The sequence below is a fragment of the Cibotium barometz genome, chromosome 5 (assembly GCF_041138505.1).
Source record: "Cibotium barometz isolate CiBa-2024 chromosome 5, ASM4113850v1, whole genome shotgun sequence".
NCBI classification, from domain to species: Eukaryota; Viridiplantae; Streptophyta; class Polypodiopsida; order Cyatheales; family Cibotiaceae; genus Cibotium; species Cibotium barometz.
In genome coordinates, this window is record NC_141050.1 from 52,214,203 (window position 1) to 52,238,516 (window position 24,314).

The following is a 24,314-nucleotide window of genomic DNA, read 5'->3' on the forward strand; positions in this document are numbered from 1 at the left end:
CATGGTCAAACAAGATTGAGGAGTATCTTGTTACCATTGGATTTCAGATATCCAATGCAAATTTTTCACTATATGTGAAAAAGACAGATAGAGGGATCATGCTATTAGTCATCTATGTGGATTACTTGATTATCACTGCTGATAGTCATATAGACATACATGATGTCAAGATGCTTTTGAAGCAGAAGTTTGAGATGAAGGATTTGGGTGAGCTATAGTATTTCTTGGGCATAGAGGTGTTGAGATCACCTCATGGCATTTTTCTCTTGCAGAGGCAGTATGGCTTGGACATGTCTAAGTATGGTATGATAGGCTGTATCATACCATACTTAGACATGTCTAAGTATGGCTTGGACATGTCTAAGTATGGTATGATAGGCTGTAAGCCTATTTCAGTGCCATTGGAGCATAACACAAAGCTTTACAGGTGAGCTTTTGGAGGACCCCACTATATACAGGCGCATAGTGGGGGTAGTTTGATCTACATGACCATTACAAGGCCAGACTTAAGCTATGATTTGGACTTGTGAGTCATTTTATGCAAGCCCCTAGGAAGCCACACTTGGATGTGGCTAGACAGATCCTCAGGTACATAAAGTCCACAGTTGATTATGGACTTCTCTATGAGGCTGTTATAGAGATATAGTTACATGGGTACACAGATGCTGATTGGGCTGGTAGTATTGCAGACAGGAGATCTACCAGTGGTTTTATGTTCTCATTTGGGAGTGCTGCTATGAGTTGGAGTAGTAAGAAGTAGCCAACAGTTGCTTTGTTGAGTACAGAGGCAGAGTACAGCTGCTAGGCAGCTTGTGAGGTAACTTGGTTTCAGAAGCTACTTGGTGACATAGGAGAGCCCATGGATAGGAAAGTTGTCATATATTGTGACAACATGAGAAGTATACAGTTGGCCAGTAAGCAAGATATATCATGCTCGAACAAAGCACATTGAGGTGCATTATCACTTTGTGAGAGAGAAGGTTCTAGTAGGAGATGTAGATCTGGTATATGTCAGCATAGAGAATCAAGTGGCTAACATCTTCACGAAGGCATTGGGCACAGAGAAGCTCCACTAGATCGAGGAGATGCTGAAGACAATGGAGCCTTGGAAGGGGAAGCTTCTTCAACCATGTGCAAGAAAGGAGATGTGGACCTCACTAGTCTTCACCAACAAAATGAACTTCTTCTTGATGAGTCCATATAGCAGGTACTGAAAGGGAGAATTACTTAAAAATGTTGGATGGATTTCCTAACCTTTTTGCAAACAGCTACTCACAAGTATGCCAAGTTACCCTAGTAGAGCACAAGATTGATCTCAAGCCCCAAAGTAAGCCAGGGGTACAGCGGCTAAGGCATTTGGGAGTAGTGCAAGCAGAGGTGCTTAAGAAGGAGGTAACTAATTTGCTTGAAGCTGGATTTATTTTTCCAGTAGAGAATTCAGAGTGGATTTCCCCAGTTGTAGTCACTCTCAAAAAGGGTGGAAAATGGCATGTGTGTGTGGACTTTCTCCCTCTGAATGCATGCACAAAGAGGGATTATTATCCTCTACCCTTTCAGGATGAGATTTTGGATCAAGTTGCAGGTCATGAATTGTATTCAGTGTGTGATGGATACTCTGGATACTTTCAAATCCGAATTTGTGAAGAAGATCAAAGGAAAACCTCATTTATCACCCCTTGGGGAGTGTATGCCTATAGGGATGCCATTTGGCTTGACCAATGCACCAGCAACTTTTCAACGCTTCATGAGTCAGGTATTTGCACCTTACTTGGGAAAGTTTATAAGGGTCTTTCTGGATGATTTTTGCATTTATTCAAGCCGCATGGATCACTTGGAAAAGTTGAGGTTGGCCTTGCAAAGTATTGATGATGCAAAAGGGTGTCTTAATCTTGGAAAATGCCGCTTTTGGCACGAAGGAAGGTGGTTCTCTTGGGACATGTTATCTCAGAAGAAGGCTTAGAGATGGATCCTGAGAAGGTGCAGGCAATTGTGGCCCTCCCACCACCTACCAATGTAAGGGAGGTAAGGAGGATTTTGGGTAAAACAAAGTATTACCAACGCTTTGTTGACATGTTCTCTGAGAAGATGTATCGTATAAATCTGTTAACAAAGAAGAATGTTTCTTTCCAATGGGGGACTGATCAAATTCAATCTTTTTGTTTCCTCAAGGAATGCATGAGTCAAAGTCCAATTGTGCAGCCTCCTAGGTGGGGGGAGGACTTTTATGTGAACCCAAGTGTCTCATCACATTCAGTGGGTGCTATACTCTTGCCAAAGGGAGAGCAAGGGCGTATGCAACCAGTGTATTATGCAAGCCGACAACTGACTGATGTCGAGGAGAGGTATGGAGAAATGGAGAAAGGTGGTTTGTCTCTTGTTCTTGCAGTAAAGAAGTTCAGGTCATACTTGTTACCTCGCCCTTTTTTCTTCCTCACATCTCAACCTTCTTTACAATTCTTGGTCCACAAACCCAATCGTGCAGGAGGAAAGCTTGCAAAGTGGATTTGCGAGCTTCAAGAATTCTCTTTCACTTTTATTATAGAAAACACCACTAGGGCCTCTCTTGCAGATTTGCTTACAAGAAAGGAAGAGGAAGAAGGAACATGAACAAAGGAAGAGGAAGAAGGAACATGAACAAAGGAAGAAGTATATGAAGATTTGGAGATACCACCAACTGCTTTCACTATGCATTTTGATAGAGCCTTTAGCCCTTCCAGGCAATGTGGGGCTGGGGGATAGTTTTATTTGATCCAGAAGGAAAAGAGGTATGGGCCAAGGGTAGGGAATTTCCAAAGGCTATATCAAATAATGTGGCTGAGTACAATGCATTAATTTGGGGATTAGAAGATTGCATAAAAGATGAAATTAAAGAGGTAGAGGCTAAAGGGGATTCACAATTGGTCATCCGACAAATGAAAGGAGAATATAAGGCAAAGAGTCCTAATCTCCAAGAATTGTATAAAAGGGCAATGGAGTTAAAAGAAGCTTTTGAGTTTTATAAATCTGTGCATGTTAACAAGAAGGATAATCAAAAGGGTGATAAATTGGCTACTAAAACCTTGGCTTCTTTCAAAGTAGCTACTCTTGCATTAATGGATACAGGTTGGCCTGAGCTCCAAGATGCTCAACACTATTTAGATACAGGATACTTCCCTCCTGGATTGAATCCTCAACAGAAGCAAAGACTTACAAGGAAAGCTCATCCTTACACAATTCTAGGGGATGTTCTTTATTACAAGCAAGGTAAGGATAAGATTCTTAGGAGGGTAGTGAGCCTGGAAGAATCTAAAACGATTATGGAATTATGTCATGAATGTTCAAGTCACTTTGCCTCAGCCAGCACAACTCGGAGGGTCCTTAACACAGGGTATTATTGGCCTCGACTCAGCAAAGATGTCTATGAGTGGTGCAAAAGCTGTGAAGTATGCCAGGCATATGGGCATAAGCAATTGGTTCTCAGACCCTTAAAACCTATCCCAGCATATGGTCCATTTGAAAGGTGGGGATTAGATTTTGTGGGCCCACTTCCTCATTCCTCACATGGGAAGTATTACATATTGGTGGCCACAGATTATGCCAATAAGGTGGGAAGAAGCAAAGGCCATGGTGAATAATAAGGCAATAGCTGTGGCATCCTTTCTCGGGGAATACATATGTGCCTGATTTGGGTGTCCATTGGAAATCCTTACGGATGGGGGGAGGTCTTTCAGGAATAACTTGATTGAAGCTTTGTTGCAGAAATTAAAAATAAAGCATGCTATGTCAACTCCCTATTATCCCCAATGTAATGGTTTAGTAGAAAAAACTAATGAACTTCTTTGTGGATCTTTGTCTAAGCTAGTGGATACTATGAAAAGAAAGTGGGATGTGCATTTGCCAGAGGTCCTATGGGCCTATAGGACAACTCACAAACTCTCTCTTGGTTTCACACCTTTTCATTTAGTTTATGGAATGGAGGCTATTTTGCCAATAGAATTGGAAATCAAAAGCCTTCGCACATCTTTTGCATGCTTGAATAATGAAGAAGAAACACATGCCAAACGCCTAGCACAACTGGAGATCTTGGATGAGAGGCGACTTCAGGCACTTCATAATTTTGAGGCTGCACAACAATAGCACAAGGCAAGGCATGACACTCACGAGGAAGAAGAAGAAGAAGCCAGAACTCAAGCAAGGAAGCTTAGTCATGAGGTATGATGGCCGTGTGGAGAAACGGCTAGATAAGAAACTTCTTCGATGTTGGGAAGGCCCCTTCAGGATAAAGCAAAAGTTCAAAAATAACATTTATCTTCTAGAGGATGCAAGTGGCCAGGAGGTTCTCGGACATGCCAATGAGTGCCGGCTAAAGATATTTTACCCTCGAGCACCATGGCCAGCAGACCCCCAAGACAAGCATGGAGGATCTACTGGGGGAGGGAAGATGTGACATGAAAATTTGATATCTTTTATTTTCAATTTTGTGCATATTTTGATTGTTTCTCAATGGTAATAAGGTGGAAGCTTGTCCAAGAAGATTGCGGTGCCCACAATGGAATAACGGCGTGGTGATGCGGCGGTTTGGCGGCTACCCTAATAACAACATTCTATCTTCAAATATAATGGTTTTACTTGATTTTGGGTGCACACATTGTAAATGCCATAAGTATGCTTGATAAATACTTTGGTATAGTAGATAGGCTAGTGATGTGGAAAATAAAAGTGGGCCTTCATGCTCACATGGATTTTTATTGTATTATTATTAATATGGTATTCACCATAAGGCTACAAGTTGGGGAGTATATAGGCACGAAGCTCTCTTCAAGATCTACGCACCTATGTAATCCTCTTTTGCACAATCTATATGGATTTAAAACTGTAATTCTCTGTGTATCTCTGTTTTTATAAACTTTTGGCCATTCTTTCTTCTTAATAATGATTAATTCCTCTTAATCTCGTATCAAAAGGCCAATCCCATGTGTCTTATCCTCTTGTAAGTGATTGTTATATTCATTTGCTTTAACATGTTCTGACTAAATCGCCCAATTCGAACGGATGAACCTTACCAATATTCCCCGTATGTTTTCGTTCACATAATCCTAAGTCGGAAGATTTTCTTCCAACAAAGAATCGCCCTCTTGTTTGGAGCTAAGACTGGCAGAAATTCTTGCTTCTTCGGAGCCTTTCATCTTTCCTTCCATGAATTATGATCTCACCTTTGATGTGTATATCTTTATCTTAACCTAGCGAGAGAAAGGGAGGTGAGGAGGCTGTGAGGTCTCATACAAGTGTGTTTTGATTCTAAGAAGTGACCGAAGTCCAAACCCCAACTTCGTGTCATAGTAGTTAAGTACTAACCCATATAGTGTGTACTCTTATCTTTATGTTATGTTGGTTGAGTAGAGAAGAAGAAGATAGAAGAAAATTCAGCTATCCATATCTCTCTTCTGCCTTGCTCTGTCTTGTGTGTGTGTGTTTGCTTGCTAGGGTTTGAAGCTTTCCATCTTCCCCACATTCTCTTTATTGTATCAGATCCTAGTTTGTGTGAGAGCTAAGGAGGCAAGCAAGAGGTAAGAACAAGCAAGAAAGGAAGCGGTACTACATAGGTAAGAGCATCATCGTCTCTTTCCCCTTCTTTGTTTAGGTATAACACCCCCTCAGTAGCTCTGGGAGCTACACATTGAGCAATTGTCTTCTCGGGAGCAGAGCTATAGGTATAGGTCAGGTTATTGTCCTGTTAGGCAGAATTTGTCAGCCAGATTCGTGTTTCAGACACGTTACGAGCCCCATTTCATCACTGTGCAAGGTATTTTTTGCAGTTTTTTGCAAGTTCTAGTAGAGAATTGTTTTTGCTCAAAATCTGGTTATTGCAGTGCAGCAATGTATTTTGGAAGTGCAGCCAAGGGTTTGCACATGTATTGTTGATACTAGGTGTATGTACATGTACTATGGTCACATTTGGTGACACCTAGGTTGTGCTGAAGTACCGCTGCTGACTGCAGCAGGAGACACTCATGTATTACAAGTTGCATACAAAAATTGTGCTGAAGTACCGCTGCTGCTGACTGCAGTAGGAGACACTCATGTATTACAAAAATTGTATGTTTTCAGGTTATTTGATTGTTGCAGGAAAACATGTCTGATGAAATTAATTAGATTTTTAGTGAGAAGCTTGATAAGAATAACTTCCATGCCTTGAAGTTCAGAATGACCAATTTCCTAATGGGTAAAGGATTTTGGGATTATGTAGAAGGAGACAATGAGCAGCCTCTAGAGTTATCTGAGGAGAATGCCACTCCTACATATATAAAGACATTCAAGGATTGGAATCAAGGTTCAAGAAAAGTCACGTATTGGCTTTCAATTAGTGTCACAAACACTATGATAGGACACATACATAATGCAAATACTCCAATAGTTGCATGGTAGAATCTCGTTCATATGTTCCAAACTAACACAAAGGCAAGGAAGTTGCAGTTAAAGAGAGTTGCATATACTGTGGAAAAGAAAAGCATGTCCGGACATCAATGAATATGCCTTAAAGATCAAGGACATTGTTGAATCCCTTGGGTCTATCAATGTATCAATGTTGTAGGATGATGATTTGGTGAGTGTCTATCTGAATGGGCTTAGCAAAGAGTACAAGCCATTCAAGACCATTACAGCTAGGGAGAATATTTCCATCTTTCGTGAGAATTGATATCTATGCTGATCATAGAAGAAAAGGCTTTAGGTGAGGATTCTTCTTCACAAAGTAAGAACACATCGGAACAAGCCTTCTACTCTAATTCAAGTAGAGGCAAAGGTAGAGGCCATGGTTGAGGCGGCCAAGGTGGTGGCCGACAAGGAAATCAAAATTCTGGACAACAACAGTCCAATGATTCACAGCAGCACAATCATACACAAGTGGAAGAGACCAGTCTAGAGGCACGGGGAGCCAAAGAGGCCGAGGTGGTTGGCAAAGAAATTAAAATGCAAATAGCATAGAGTGCTATTACTATGGCAAACCAGGACACATGGCAAAGGACTGCTACAAAAAGTAGAATGACATTAAAAGTGGAAAGTTGCAGCAAGGCAACTACGCATCATCTAGCAAACATGAAGGTGATGATAGAAGTGAGTGGTTGTTTGTGATGCAGCACATGCTTAGTTCCATAACATGGGATGTGTCAGGATCTCAAGATATATGGTGTGTGGATTATGGTGCCTCTAACTACATAACCAATCATGCTCAGTGGTTTAGAGATATGCAGAAAATGAAAAAAGCAGGTTATGTAGAAACAGGTGATGATACTGTGCATCCCATTGCGCATGTTGGTAAAATGCCATTTTCTATACAAGATGGCAAAATGAACTACTTGCTGATGTACGTCATGTTCCGAGTATTACAAAGAGCCTGGTTTGTGTTGGACAGATGGTTGAGCAGGGTCTACAAGTGAGGTTTAATCCTCAAGGATATTTTGTGGAAGACTTCAAAAATAAGTGTCGCTTGGTTTGCAAAGGGCAACAGAAATGGGTAACAGAAATGGTAGGATGATTACTTCGGATGTGAACATGCTTGAGAAAAAGGCAGCCATGTTTGTGCAGCATGGAATAGGTGTCATTACAGATATTGACATATGGCACAAGCACATTGGTCATGTGAATGTATAGCGAGGGACTGAAGTATATGCAAGCCTAAAATATTGTTTGCAGGTTTGCCAAGGTTTAAGTTTGATGGTATGCATAAGGTATGTGAAGAATGCCGATTTGGTAAGCAGGCCAAATATGCTTTCCCATATGAAAATCATGTCAATGCAAGGCCATTGGATGTCATACATTCAGATGTATGAGGACCGACCAAGACTACAACAATCGCAGGTTGCAGGTACTATATGTTACATTCATTGATAACCACACTAAGAAAGTGTGGGTTTATTTCATGAAGGAGAAAAGTGAGGTGTTTGCTCACTTGCAGAGATTTAAAGCCTTGATCGAGAAGGAAAAAGGCATGCAAATAAAATGCCTAAGATCAGATGACGGGGGAGAATATTTCTCCAATGAGTTCAGCGATTTCCTAAGAAAGAAGGGAATCAAGAGGCAATTTATGTGTAGGTACACTCCGCAAAACAGAATGGTATTGCAGAAGTGAGAACAAAGTTGGACCCAAAGGCAAAAAAATACATCTTCATTGGTCATGCTATGGAGTAAAAAGGTTATAGATGCTATAACCCTACCAGCGAGTAAGTAGAGATATTGTCTTCGATGCAATGAGTAGCTGGCTTAGGGGGTGCACTACCAGAAAACCCTAGGTATCAAGTGCGTTCAAGAGGTATTTAAAAAACCCCTTAACTAAATTTATTTTCCCAATAAAACAATCCCTCATTACTTATGAGCTAATGGATTTTTTTCTAAATTTGAATAAAAAAACCCCTCCTATTAATGTAATACTGTTAAATTTTCTCAATGTGTCTAATTAAAAAATCCCTCCTACTGAACTCACGCGATACACTAACATTTTTTGAGGTGAACCCACCAAGGTAGCTGTAGTGAAGGCAACATAGGATGCAGATATAAGAAGTGCTAATGTTGAACCACATGTAGATCAGCAATCACAGGTGCTGAGTGGACCTAGGGAGTCCTCGAGTAGTGGATCCAATGTTAGCCCATGGTCAAGCAGGTTCAGGAATGATGCAGGTACACATGTATCATAGAAAGGAAAGAAAAAGGTAGATCAACCTTTTGTGCCTCATCTGTCAGCAGGTCACTCATATGTGGATGGTTACTCTAGTGGCTCTGAGCAGAGCCTTGATGAGGAGCTTGGCATTCCGTTTGTGGTTACTCTTGGTGTAAGGAGATCCTGGGCTATTTTGAGGACACTTGGCAGTGATCCAGGTGTACATATGTCTACGAGGGTTAGATATCCTATTGACAGGTTGACATATGATGGATATACAACCCATCATTATGCTTACATGGTAAAAGAAATATAGGAGGTTGAGCCCACTTGCTTTAAGCACGCAATTGGAAATAAGAAATTGGAAGATGCCATGGATGAGGAGATGGCAGCATTGGATGCAAATGCAACATGGGAATTAGTGCCTTTCGCTAAGGAAAAGAAGGCAACTGGATGTAAGTGGGTGTATAAAGTCAAGCACAATGCTAATGGTTTGGTGATCAGGTACAAGGCAAGATTGGTTCCCAAGGGCTATGCACAAACTTATGGCATAGACTATGAGGAGAGATTCAGCCCCGTTTTGCAAGAATGGCAACCGTGAGAGCTGTCATTGCTATGGCTACAGCGAAGGGTTGGTCTTTACATCAAATGGATATAAAGAATGCCTTCTTGCATGGTTATTTGCAAAAAGAAGTGTACATGATGCAGCCACCACCAGGTTATGAGAGTGATGTACATCCAGATTTTGTGTGCAGGTTACGCAAAGCCTTGTATGGCTTGAAGCAGGCACCCAGAGCATGGTCAAACAAGATCAGGGATTATCTTGTTACCATTGGATTTCAGATATCCAATGTAGATTTTTCACTATATGTAAAAAAGACAGATAGAGGGATCATGCTATTAGTCATCTATGTGGATGCATTGACTATCACTGGGGTGATAGTGATGTAGACATACATGATATCAGGATGCTTTTGAAGAAAAAGTTTGAGATGAAGGATTTGGGTGAGCTGCGGTATTTCTTGGGAATAGAGGTGTTGACATCACCTCATGGAATTTTGCTATTAGAGAGGAAGTATGGCTTGGACTTGTTGTCTAAGTATGGTATGATAGGCTGCAAGCCTATTTTAGCTCCATTGGAGCATAACACAAAGCTTTACAGGTGAGCTTTTGGAGGATCCCATGACATACAGGCGCATAGTGGGGGTAGTTTGATCTACATGACCATTACAAGGCCAAACTTGAGCTATGATGTTGGACTTGTGAGTCATTTTATGCAGGCTGCTAGGAAGCCACACTTGGATGTGGCTAGACGGATCCTCAGGTACATAAAGTCCACAGTTGATTATTGACTTTTCTATGAGGCTATTATTACAGAGATACAATTACATGGGTACACAGATGCTGATTGGGCTAGTAGTATTGCAGACAAGAGATCTACCAGTGGTTTTATGTTCTCATTTGGGAGTGTTGCTATGAGTTGGAGTAGTAAAAAACAGCCAACAGTTGCTTTGTCAAGTACAGAGGCAGAGTACAGGGGTTCTGCTATGGCAGCTTGAAAGGTAACTTGGTTTCAGAAGCTACTTAGTGACATGGGAGAGCCGATGGATAGGGAAGTTGTTATATATTGTGACAACATGAGAAGTATACAGTTGGCCAATAACCCAGTATATCATGCTCGAACGAAGAACTTTGAGGTGCATTATCACTTTGTGAGGGAGAAGGGTCTAGTAGGAGATGTAGATCTTGTATATGTCAGCACAAAGGATCAGGTAGCTAACATCTCACAAAGGCATTGGGCACAGATAAGCTCCATAGGTTTAGGAGCTTACTTGGAGTGCAATGTGTGGAGTTGAGCTTGAGGGGGAGTGTTGAGATATCGAGCTCAACTAGTGCTACGTGACGGACATTGATGACCCGCCTGGGTGATAGCTTCCACATCTACACTGCTAGCATGGTTGGTGTGATTATGAATGATATGCGGCCAGTGGAATGATAGGCTATGTAACAACCATTTTGGCTTACTAGATACTGGCATAGTTATAGCGCCAGCTCATTTAGTTGGGTTCACCCGTTGTAGTAGTTGTAGTAGTTAAGTACTAACCCATATAGTGTGCTCTTATCTTTATGTTATGTTGGTTGAGTAGAGAAGAAGAAGATAGAAGAAAATTCAGCTATCCATATCTCTCATGTCTTGCTCTCTCTCTCTCTCTTGTGTGTTTGTTTTCTTGCTAGGGTTTAAAGCTCTCCCACTCCCCCACATTCTCTTTAGGATGGAGTATATTATCCTTAGCATCTTTCTTTGCTTAATCCATTGCATGGTCTAGCCCTAATATAGCTCCCATGATTTTAGCTTCCACCTTCTAGCTTAAATCTAGTCTCAATGCTCAGTTTTTACTTTCACACACCGATTAGCCCACTTTTTCTATGTGCCTATCTTTTGTTAATTCTTGGAGACATATATATCATAGAATGGCTCATCTATTCACATACATTTTGATGTTTGGAGTACCCTTGATATTATTTCCTAAGGTTACATGCTCTCCCTTAATGCCCAAATGGTTGCACCCTTCATCACTTATTTTAGTAGGAACATACATACATACAAAATCAATACATATAAGGACCCATATATGCATACACACACAATAAGTATGTACATGCATACACATATATGTACACACACAATATAAGGACCCATATATGCATACACACACAATAAGTACGTACATGCACACATATATATGTACACACACAATACATACATATGTAACCTCTAAAGTAAGAAACTGCATGACCATGATGTAAGAGAAACACCATGGGTCAAATATTTACAGTGGTCTTAAAAACAATGAGACATTCAAGTCTCTTAATGCTTTTGATAAATAGAAATCCACCTCACTTACAACACTGCTAAATCAGAGTACATGCCATATAATAGAAGATTTTCTACTTTCAATTGACTATGTGATCCTCACAAGTTGAAAGTTTGAAAAAAAGTACTATGCTCGATGGGCTAAAAAATCGTTATTTTTTAAAATTCCTCCTCCAAAGTCCTACATTGCCTATGATATTATGGATTGGACTCATTATTACATGAAAATCATGAAAAATGCATATGCAAAATATTGACTCTACATGTTTGTACATTCAAAGAGAGCCATCCAAAGAGAGTTTTCAAATAGAGCTATTCAAAGAGAGTGTTCAAAATATAGGATTGAGGGTTACATAGGTTGCACATGCTATGGAGGGTCAAAGGTGAAACCCATGACTACTGTCTATAGGTCGACAATGATAGAGAGAGAAGATAGAAATAAGCTAGAAAGAGAGTAGAATACACAACTCAATGATGTGTGTGAGACCCCTGCCCCCTCCGCAGTTGCCCGGCGGTGGAATCAACATTGGCCTCCCACGCGGGGCAGGGATCCACACTCGTGGCCTTGCCCGCGGATGTCCGAACAAGAGGCTAGCCTGGCGGTTCCTCCGAAACCGACGAGCCCAAAAAAACTCCCCTCGCCCGAAAGGCACAGGCAATTCCTCCATGGGAGAATCTTCTAACAGGGGAATTACTCTAACGAGTCAAAGTCTTAACTAGTTAATCTGACCAAACCTGAAGTCACATGGTCAGATCAAGAAGAGACTTGCACTTGGTCCATGGAATCATCGCTTTTTTCCTCCTTTAACGAGGCACAGCCCGCTGATTCTCTCCCACAGAATAAGGTCTTCTCAGGACTTAATCTAACTAGCGTAATTAATCGCATCTAGTTGTTTCTCAGAAATCCTCCGATCCATCCTAATCCCAACCAGCCCATAGGTTAGCCAACCACCCGACCACTGTATTGGTGGGATTCCTTTATAAAGATTTGGTTGTGTTTTGCCCGGGTACCGAGGAAAAGAGTTCCCAGGCCTCCTAGCCGGCGATTCATGCAAAAATTAAGGTAGGCATACCATGTACACACCCAATATGAAATTGCTATTTATAACAGATTCGGCTTGTAAGATTCCTCCCCAGCCCCTCAAGATGTCCAGTTTCCTCCCTTGTAATCAATCCCCTTGTTTCAGAATAATAAAAGATATTGTTTCTACCTGTTTTGGCCTAGAGAGAGAAAATGTTCCAGAGAGAGGTAATTCAGTTTTTAGATATCTTTGGATGGAAAAATATCCTTTCTTATTAAAATAATTTTTTCTGAAACAGAAGTTTAAAAAGAATTTCATAAGGTGCATTAGAAATAAATTATAAGCTGCTCAAAAGACCTTAGCCTAAGGATCCAGATTTTCTGAAAATTTTGGATTAAGGTTCTGAGGGACCGATAAGATTAATCCAAATGTAGGGAGGAGATAAATTGAAGAATAAAAGAAAAACCCCCCAAAAAATGAGTAGATGCTCACATAAGATGAAGAGTGGACTAAGGACCAAAAGAAACATTAAAAAATTGAATTTTTGACACCTCAGAGTGGGGATTCTCCCTCATGAAGGAGGTGCCTTTTTTCTCATCATTACTCCCCAATTTTAAATCAATTAAATGAGATAATTCATCTCTCCTATTTCAAGTCTAGTTCCAAAAAGTAAGCTGAACTGACCCAAAAATGGTTAAAAATTGACCAAACTGATCTAGAAAATTATCAGTTTGCTTGGTTTAAGACTCACTTTTTCCTATAAATAGAAGCCTCGCCCTTTGTAAAAGCTTAATGGTGTTTATGCACTGTTACTCTACTCTCCTACCCAGAGCCATTTACATTGAATTCTCTTGATAATTCAATTATTTTTGCCTTAATCCTCTCCAAAGTAATTGGTGGCCACTCTTGCTTCAAACAAGAGTATAACCCTCAATCCCTCAAGCCAAAGGAAATCTTACAACTCCATGTAAGCTAAATTTTCTTACTTTTTAATTTTAAATCTATGGTTTTCTTGATTTTCTTGTTTTTTTAGTTGATTGAAGTAAATTCTATGCTATGCCTTGATGAAAAGGCCACACCCTTCTCTTCTTTACAATTCAGCCTTTCTTTATCCTAGAATGTTTCACAAAAAGATTAATTAAACTTTTCTTATTGTTTACTCTCTTGAAAATTGAAAATTGTGTAGATTAGAGTCCTTTACATCTTGGGGTTAATTTAAATTGAAAATAGAATGTTAAAAATGAGAAATGGTCAGCCATACAAAGGAGGTTATGGTAAAATTTTCTAGAATTTTATGAAAAAGAAAGTTTATTTTTATGTTACTCCAAAAGAGTAATTCCCACCGTTTGTGCATTCTAAAAGAAATATTCTAATTTACTCCATGTACATATTCATCTAAAAATTTGCATGGATATCACTAATATTAATTATTGAATTTAATTTCTATGCATAGAAAGATGCATAATGGAAATTTTTTTATTATAAAAGTGTTATTTTCATTGAATTTAATTTCTATGCATAGAAAGATGCATAATGAAAAAAAAATATTATAAAAATATTATTTTTATTGAAATTAATTTCTATGCATAGAAAGATGCATAATGGAAAATTTTTTATTATAAAAGTGTTATTTTCATTGAAATTAATTTCTATGCATAAAAAGATGCATAATGAAAAAAAAATATTATAAAAGTTTTATTTTCATTGAAATTAATTTCTATGCATAGAAAGATGCATAATGGAAAACTTTTTATAATATAAGTGTTATTTTCATTGAAATTAATTTTTATGCATAGAAAGATGCATAATGGAAAAAAATTTATTATAAAAGTGTTATTTTCATTGAATTTAATTTCTATGCATATAGAAAGATGCATAATGGAAATTTTTTTATTATAAAAGTGTTATTTATCTTTCTATGCATCTTTCTATGCATAGAAATATGCATAATGGAAAATTTTTTATCATAAAAGTGTTATTTTCATTGAAATTAATATCTATGCACAAAAAGATGCATAATGGAAAAAAAATTTATAAAAGTGTTATTTTTATTGAAATTAATTTCTATGCATAGAAAGATGCATAATGGAAAATGTTTTATTATAAAAGTGTTATTTTCATTGAATTTAATTTCTATGCATAGAATGTATGCTCACATGACATGTTTGATTTGCTCCTACCTTTGTTTAATGGAGGATAGCCATATGTAGAGCAATTGTATGCTCAACCAAGTGCTGAAATTCAACCTTTGCAGGTGCAAAATCAGCTTGCAAATCAGTCTTTTGATGAAGCAATTATTGAGGATGTAGTGGATGAGGAGTGAGCAGCCATAGAAGAATCTAGGCGTATGCCAAAATGTCTTATGCAGACATTGAGGGATAGCAAGTTGGCAGCTCCTTTACCTAGCAAAACTCGTGCAGGTTCTCATCATGCAGATTATTCTCATGTGGATCATGTTCTCATTTCTACTTTATGTAATGAGGAGGATCCTGTTTTCTTTGAGGAAGCATAGGATGATGATCATTGGATGCATGCTATGTAGGATGAGTATAACTCTATACTCAAGAATGACACCTTGTATTTTTTAGATCTACCTCATGGCAAGAAGGCCATTGGTACTAAGTGGTATTACAAGTTAAAATGCAAAGCAGATAGGCACATTGATCACTACAAGGCCAAACTTGTTGCAAACGAGTATGCCCAACAAAAGGGCATTGATTATTATGAAACCTTTGCACCCACATCTCGTATGACTACTATTAGGTGTCTCGTTGCTTTGGTAGCACGTCATGGGTGGAATGTACATCAGTTGGACATTAAGACTACATTCTTGAATGGTGATTTAAATGAGGAGGTGTACGTATCGCAACCTCCTAGTTTTGCTAAAAGGAGAGGAGTCTAAAGTATGCATGTTGAAAAAGGCTCTTTAAGGCCTTAAGCAGGCTCCTAGAGCATGGTATGAGATGATTCATGCATACTTGAGTGCAAATGATTTTTGCAACAGTCCAATAGAGAGTACCCTCTATGTGAAGAGGAGTAAGGACACATTTTTGGTCATCATTCTATACGTTAATGACATGCTGCTCATGGGACCTGATATAGATCAGATTTCAGCCTTTAAGGCTTATTTGCAGTCATCATTTGAGATGTCAGATTCAGGGCTTTTGCATTACTATTTGGGAATTCAATTTATGCAGCGCAATGATGGCATTGTTATGCTCTAGTCTAAATATATACAGAAGCTATTGAAGGGGTTTAATCTTTAAGGCTGTAAACCTATAGCTACACCTATGGAGACAGGTACTCGACTTAGTCTTCAACATGCTGGAGACTCTTTTGATGCTAGTTTGTATCAGCAAGCTGTTGGATCCCTTCTTTATGTGTGCAACACAAAGCCAGATATACAGTATGTAGTCTCACAATTGAGCATATTTATGCATAGCCCAAGTACGAAGCATCGATAGGCTGTTAAGCGGGTTTTTTTGCTATTTATAGGGAACTCATTATTTTGGGTTATTTTATCCAAAGGGGGGTGAGTCACAGCTGCATGCTTTTAGTGATTCAGATTGATCTGTATGTTATGACACATGAGTGTCCACTAGTGGGAACTTTTGTTTTCAATGATTCATGTATATCATGGCTTAACAAGAAAAACCCTATAGTGGCTACTTCCAGCTATGAAGTTGAGTACAGGGTAGCTTTTATAGCTATAGTTAAGTGTGTGTGGCTTAGACGTCTAGCTCTTCAATTTTCACTGATAGTAGCCAGAGTGCATTAGCAGTTGCGATGAACCCAGTGTGTCACGCTCGCACTAAGCACATTGAGGTGCATTACCACTACATCAAGGAAAGACTCTCTGCAGAGCAGAGATCAGTTTGGTCTATGTGTCTACACATGACAACATGGCAGATTTATTCACGAAGGCTCTTCCTTGTGAAAAGTTCAAAGCTTTTCGTAAAGCTTTGGGTTTACTGCCTTTTCAAGATTAATCGGCCATACCCTGTACATGTTCACATCATCACTCCAGGGGGGGATTTATAGCATTATATGGTAGTGATGTGTGTGAACACACTTAGGACCGCCAGACACTTTTTCCCTCACTATGAGGTTTTTTCCCTTGTACGTATGTACACCCTCTTATCTACTCATTTTGGGGTGTGTACTTATCTTTTGTATCTAGCACACATTTGTTCATTCTAATCTAGTGAGTTTGTGTTCTCTCAAGCTTCTCTATCTTGTGTGTGTGCATTGTTGCAACCCTAACCCTAATTCCAACATTCCTCTCCACAGAAGGGGAAAAGCATCACTTTTCCTACATTTTCATTATAGAGATACTCCAACACCTAGAGATACTCTCTCCTTAGCTCTCCTTTGTATATACTGGACACCACCTAGAGATACTTTCTCCTTAAGTCTCCCTTGTATATGGAGTGTAAAGATACTTCACCACCTAGAGATACATTCTCCCTAGTGGTGCGAGGAGCTTTCCAAGTCCACATCTTGAAGCAGCGAGGAGATCACTAGTCATTTAACCCATTCTAGGAGGGTAGCTTCCATTCATTCTCTAGGAGGGTAGCTTCCATTCATTCTCTAGGAGATGGATTATAAGGTTAGAGAAAATAACACTACAAAACGACAAAGGGCAAATCAGTTCTCTAATGGGTTCAATTACCCATTTAATGGGGCCAAAGCATTGCAGTCATCTCACAATTGCCCTTTTCACACTGCTAAGTTAAGGAGGTTTAATTGTAGTTTTAAGCTCCAAAGTTTGAGCTCTATTGTGAGGCCAAAGCGTTTTCCCTTGCATCATTTGCAGTATTGATCTAGGGTTCCTATGAGATTTTAACATCATTAAGGTCGTTAAGGTCACTGATTACCAATAACCAAAGGGTTAGGGAGGATATCAGAGGTTTGAAACAGGAGTAACATCCTTCCAACAAAGGAGATCAGAGGTTTGAAACAGGAGTAACATCCTTCCAACGAAGGAGATCAGAGGTTTGAAACACTGAAGGGCACCCACGAAAGAATCCGCAAGAGAGGGGCGTTTGAAGGTAAGAGTGTATCCTCTCAATGGATGCCCTGATCTCAAGAACGAGTGCAGTAATCATAATCTAGCTATGGGGGCAAGGGATCATAAAGCGCTTATGGCTATAAGTAGGGCTTGTAGAAGCTGCACGTGTTATATGATGGTTGCAAGTGGTATCTAGTGTTAAATTCATTCAAGAGCCTCCCAGGATTCTACTGTAAGCTCTAGAGGAGATGCCACCTCCCTCAACACTATATCACACGCGTCGGCAGTGAAGTGAAACGAAGGGATCAAGGGTAGGGAGCCCTCAACACAAAAATCAAGGCCAGATCTGCCGTTTGATTTTACAGCGGGTCCAAGTTTACAAATTTGTAAACCTAGCCCACTTACAATTTTCAGCCGTCAGAAAAGGGTTTCCGGTCCATCGAAAAAATTTATTGGTCATTGGTGCAAGGGCATAATTTTGGGCATCTGAGGAGCACAGATTTCAGCCATTTTTTGGCCGTCTTGCGATAGTCCGACCGTCGGCGAAGCATTTTTTCGGTGTGGCGGGGTTTATAAATGTATATGGTCGGGTTTACAAAACAAATTCGAACCGGTTGGCCAGATTCTAGCCATTTTTTGGTCGTCAATGATAGTCCGCACGAGCGACAAGACTTTTTCCCAGTGTGGCCAGGTTTACAAAAATGTGGGGCCGGGTTTACAACCCCATTTGGCTTGGGGAAGTTTAGAAAAATTTTGAAGTCCTAAGGGCACAAAAATGCTTTGGGGGGACATGATGTTTTGAACCCGGGTTGCAATGTTGAAATCCTACAGCTTTACAATTACACCAAAGTCTCCACCGTGGAGAAACTGCAATATATATATATATATATATATATATATATATATATATATATATATATATGTATGTATGTATATATATATGTATGTATATATATATGTATGTATATATACATATATATATATATATATATATATATATATATACTGTGTCTTTTCTTGAGCCTTCCCAAAAAAATGACAGTCGTCCATTGGACGGCCCAAATTCAACCCGCCTCTCCGAAACGACTGCCATCGTAGATCCCCTCACTTTGACGGTCAACGCGTGCTACTTAGTGCTGAGGATGCCACCTCCATGTTGCAAGGCATTACCACAAAGGTGGTGATGTGCCGGCACACTCGAGAGATCATGCACGGTGAGGTGAGGCCACATTAAAGGGTGTTGATGATGAGTTGCCACATTAAAGGGTGTTGATGATGAGTTGCCACAGTTGAGAGATGGCAACTAGCAAGCAAACATGCGAGATCATGTGCGGCATATGGAAGTAGATGTCATGCATATTGATATTGATTCTAGACTAGACACTCTAAATAAGACAATGAGTAGAAGGAAGGGAGCAACTACTTTGGCATTTCCCACTTCAGAAACTACATGTGAATGTATTAGTGTGTGTACATACAAATGTATGTGCAACACATATGAAATGTATTAGCGTGTGTACATATGTGCTTGTTGTTTATGTATGTATAACCACACTATCTTTGAACACTCTCTTTGAATGCCTCTCTTTCAATAGTTCTCTTTGAATGCTGGGAATAACGGTCTTACCTATTTTTGTGAGTGAATAACTTATTAAGGCTAGTTTGTGTGTTCTCCACACCTCTTATGCGATGATGTTAGGTGGAGAACATTTGGGTCTATAAAGTTCATTTGGGCCTATAAAGGTCTTGTACTTTCATTGTTACAAAAATTGACTAATACAATCACATCATTGAGTTGTGTAGGGTAGTAACATCATAAGATGGCTACTTAATGGCAGTTTGGCAAGAAGTGGGACATTTTTTAGCTTCCCAAATGTGTGTCTGGGGTACGGCTGAGTTAAAAATGACCAATCACACACTGCTGAGCTGCTGCATAGTCACATATGTCGATCGAGATATGTGTCAGGCTATGTAGGTTCATGAAGATTAGCCACGCAGTATCTCAAGCGAGATACATGGCATAAGCATCATGATCGGGCAATCTAGTCAGCATCCCAACGTATCTCAAGCAAGATAGGTGGAGTTGCTGACTAGATTTCCCAGTCATGGTGCCATGCCAACTCAATATGTATATTTATATCTCGAGTGAGATATGAAAATTGATAAAATATTTCTCGGGCAAGATATGGAAATTTATTTAACATATCTCAGGTGAGATATCGAAAATAAAATTGAATTAATAATATATGCGTTAAATTGAATTATCATATCTCGAATGAGATCAAAAATGAAATTGAATTAATAACATATGCATTAAATTGAATTATCATATCTCGGGCGAGATATCGAAAATGAAATTGAAAGCATATCTTGGTCGAGATACCAAAAATGAAATTGGATTAATATATGTGTTACATTGAATAACCATTTCATGGGCGAGATAAGAAAATCGAATAATTGAATCTTAGACGAGATATCGAAAATAAAATTGGATTAATATACGTGTTAAATTGAAAGCGTCCGTATTGTCCTCTTCTATTTCAGGCATTAGAGGTGGTTCTATTGAAAGTTGTTCTTCTATTTCTTCTTTGCATTCCGGATTAGTTGTTGTGTTTGCTTCTGGTTCAAGTGCTAGTAATTGTTGAATTACTCTACCTTTATTTTATCCTTCTTCTAGTTGTTCAACTGGATCAATATATGTTTCTTGTGCTTCTTGTGTAAGATTCCTCTCTCCAGATTTTGAGGTGTGCAGGTATAAGAACCTCCCCTTCTGATCTTATAATCATTCCCCTCTCTAAAATAAAAGAAAGATCCTGTTTTATCCTATTTTGGCCTGGAGAGAGAAAATGTCTAGAGGGAGGTAATTCAAAATTAAGACATTTTTGGATATAAAAATCCTCCTAGTGTCTAAAATGGTTTCCCCTGAAACAGAAATTCAAAAAGAACTTTCCAATGTGCAATTGGAATTCATTGAAAATAGGTATAAAGAACCTTAGCCTAAGGGTCCAGATTTTCAAAAAAAATTAGATTATGGTCCAATTAAGGTTCCTATGGACCAATAAGATTAATCCAAATGTAGGAGGAGATAAATTGAAGAATAAAAGAAAAACCCCCAAAAATGAGTAAATGCTCACATAAGATGAAGAGTTGACTGAGTACAAGGTTTATTAGTTGAAAATTAAGAGATATTTAGAGAAAATGATGCATTTTTGACACCTCATAGTGGGGATCTCCCCTCATGAAGGAGGCGCCTATTTCACATGTGTGGAGTAGTTTCATCTCTCCTCTCTCCTATTTCAACTAGATCCAAAAAGTAAGCTAAACTGACCCAAAAATGGTAAAAATTTGACCAAACTGATCTGGAAAATTTTAGAATCAGTTTGCTTAGTTAGAGGCTCACTTTTTCCTATAAATAAAAGCCTCCCCCTTTGTAAAAGCTTAATGGTGTTTATGCACTGTTACTCTGCTCCTGTCTTGAGCCATTTACATTGAATTTTTTTAATAATTCAATTGTTTTTGGCCTAATCCTCTCCAAATAAAAACCTCCCCCTTTGTAAAAGCTTAATGGTGTTTATGCACTGTTACTTTGCTCCTGTCCTGAGCCATTTACATTGAATTTTTTAATAATTCAATTGTTTTTGGCCTAATCCTCTCCAAAGCGAATTGGTGGCCACTCTTGCTTCAAATAAGAGTAGAACCCTCAATCCCTCAAGCCAAAGGAGAGCTTACAAGCTCTATGTAAGTTAATTTTCTTACTTGTTTAATTTTAAAACTATGATTTTCTTGCTTTTTATGTTTTGCAGTAAATTGAATTAAATTCAAATGCTATGCCTTGATGAAAAGACCACCCCCCTTCTCTTCTTTACATTCCAGCCTTTCTTAATCCTAGAAAGATTAACTAAAAGACTAATTAAACTCTTCTTATTGTTTACTCTTTTGAATTTAGAAAATTGTGTAGATTAGAGTAGAGAGATGCATAAAAGAATTATTTTTATTTCAAAAGTGTTATTCTCAATAAAATTGATTTTTATGCATAGAGAGATGCATAAAGGAATTATTTTTATTTTCAAAGTGTTATTCCCATTAAAATTGATTTTTATACATACATAGATGCATAAAGAATTTTTATATCAAACTTAGAATTCTCTTAAATTCTATGTTTAAATTCTATGAATAGAGGTGAATAGAGGTGATGTGATATGAATAGATGTGATAAGAAGCGATGTGAATCACATAGATGTGAATGAATGGATGGATGTAATATGATGTGAATAGATTTGATGAGATGCAAAGTGAATCAGATAGATGTGAATGAATGGATGGATGTAATGAGATGTGATGTCATGTGAATCAGGATGTAAATGAATGATATGGGATGTGAGTGGATGATATGTGATGAAAATGGATGTGACTGCGTATGTGAAGAATGGATATGAATGTGTATGTGAGAGAATAGATGTGAATGTGTATGTGAAGAATGGATGTGAATGAGTATGTTAAAGAATGCATGTGAATGTGTATGTGATAAAAATGGATGTGAATGTGTAAGTGAAGAATTGATGTGAATGTGTATGTGAAAGAATGGATGTGAATGTGTATGTGAAGAATGGATATGAATGTGTATGTGATGAAAATGGTTGTGAATGTGTATATGAAGGATGGATATGGATGTGTATGTGAAGAATGGATGTGAATGTGTATGTGAAGGATGGATATGGTTGCTTATGTGAAGAATGGATGTGAATGTGTATGTGTATGTGAAGAATGGATGTGGATGTATGTGAAAGAATGGATGTGGATGTGTATGTGTATGTGAAAGAATGAGATGTATATGTGAAAGAATGGATGTGGATGTGTATGTGAAAGTATGGGTTAATTTAAGTCAATTAAATAATGATAAAAATGAGAAATGGTCAGCCATACAAAGGAGGTTATGGCAAAATTTTCCAAAATTTTGTGGAAAAGAAAGATTGTTTTTATGTTATTCCAAAAGAGTACTTCCCACCATTTGTGCATCTAAAAGAAATATTCTGATTACTCCATGTACATATTCACCTATGAATGTGCATGGATATCACTGATATTAATTTATGGATGGATGGATATAATGTGATGTGAATAGATGTGAATGAGGTGCGATGTGAATCAGATAGATGTGAATAGATGTGAATGAATGGATGGATGTAATGAGATGTGAATGAATGTAATGTGATGTGAATAGATGTGAATGAATGGATGGATGTAATGTATGTGAATAGATGTGATGAGATGCGATGTGAATCAGATAGATGTGAATGAATGGATGGATGTAATGAGATGTGAATGAATGGATGAGATGTCATGTCATGTGAATCAAGATGATGTAAAAAAATGATATAGGATGTGAGTGGATGATATGTGATGAAAATGGATGTGAATGTGTATATGAAGAATGGATGTGAATGTGTATGTGAGAGAATGGATGTGAATGTGTATGTGAAGAATGGATCTGAATGAGTATGTGAAGAATGGATATGAATGTGTATGTGATGAAAATGGATGTGAATGTGTATGTGAAGGATGGATGTGAATGTGTATGTGAGAGAATGAATGTGAATGTTTATGTGAAGAATGGATGTGAATGAGTATGTGAAAGAATGGATGTGAATGTGTATGTGAAGAATGGATATGAATGTGTATGTGATGAAAATGGATGTGAATGTGTATGTGAAGAATGGATGTGAATGTGTATGTAAAGGATGGATATGGATGTGTATGTGAAGAATGGATGTGAATGTGTATGTGAAGGATGGATATGGATGTGTAGTGAAGAATGGATGTGAATGTGTATGTGAATGTGTATGTGTATGTGAAGGATGGATATGGATGTGTATGTGAAGAATGGATGTGGATGTGTATGTGAAAGAATGGATGTGGATGTATGTGAAAGAATGGATGTGGATGTGTATGTGAAAGAATGGATGTGGATGTGTATGTGAAAGAATGAGATGTGATGTAAAGAGATGTAATGTGACATGAATATATGTGGATGTGAAGTGATAGATATGAATGTATGGATAGATGTGAGTAGTCGTACATGTGAACTATTGGATGGATGTGGATGAATAAGATGAGATGTGTATAAATGAGATGATGTGGATAGAAGTGATGTGATATAATGTGGATAGAATGTATGTGATGGGATGGTTATGAGAATGAATGTAGTGGATATGAATGAATGAATGTGATGGATATGAATGAATGTGATGTGATGGATGTAAATGGATGTGATGTAAAAGAATGTGATGGATGTGAATAGATGTCATGTGATGTGAATCGGGATGTGAGTGAATGAGATGCGATGTAAATTGGGATACATGTGATATGTGATATGTGATATGTGATATGTGATATGTGATGTGAATGAATATGATGTGATGAGATGTGGATATGGGTAGATGCGAGTGATGAGAACTGATGCAGATAAATGAGAAAAGATGTGATGAGATGGAAAATGATGTGATGTTAATGGGAATACATATGAAATAAAAGAGAATTGATGTGGAACAATGTGAAAAGACGAGAGTTCGTTATAGAAACTATATTTATTTAAATGACTGTTTTATGTCAATAATGTCAGGGAGACCTATCTGATAAAGTTTCAACAGCTGACGGGGAGGACATCTCGCGTAGCAAGGTCGGCCAAGGTCTTGACTAGCCTCGGTTCGATTTAAATGGTGAGCTTCTGGTACGGTGGTAGATGAGGGACCAAGAAAGCGACCTATGAGTGAAGTG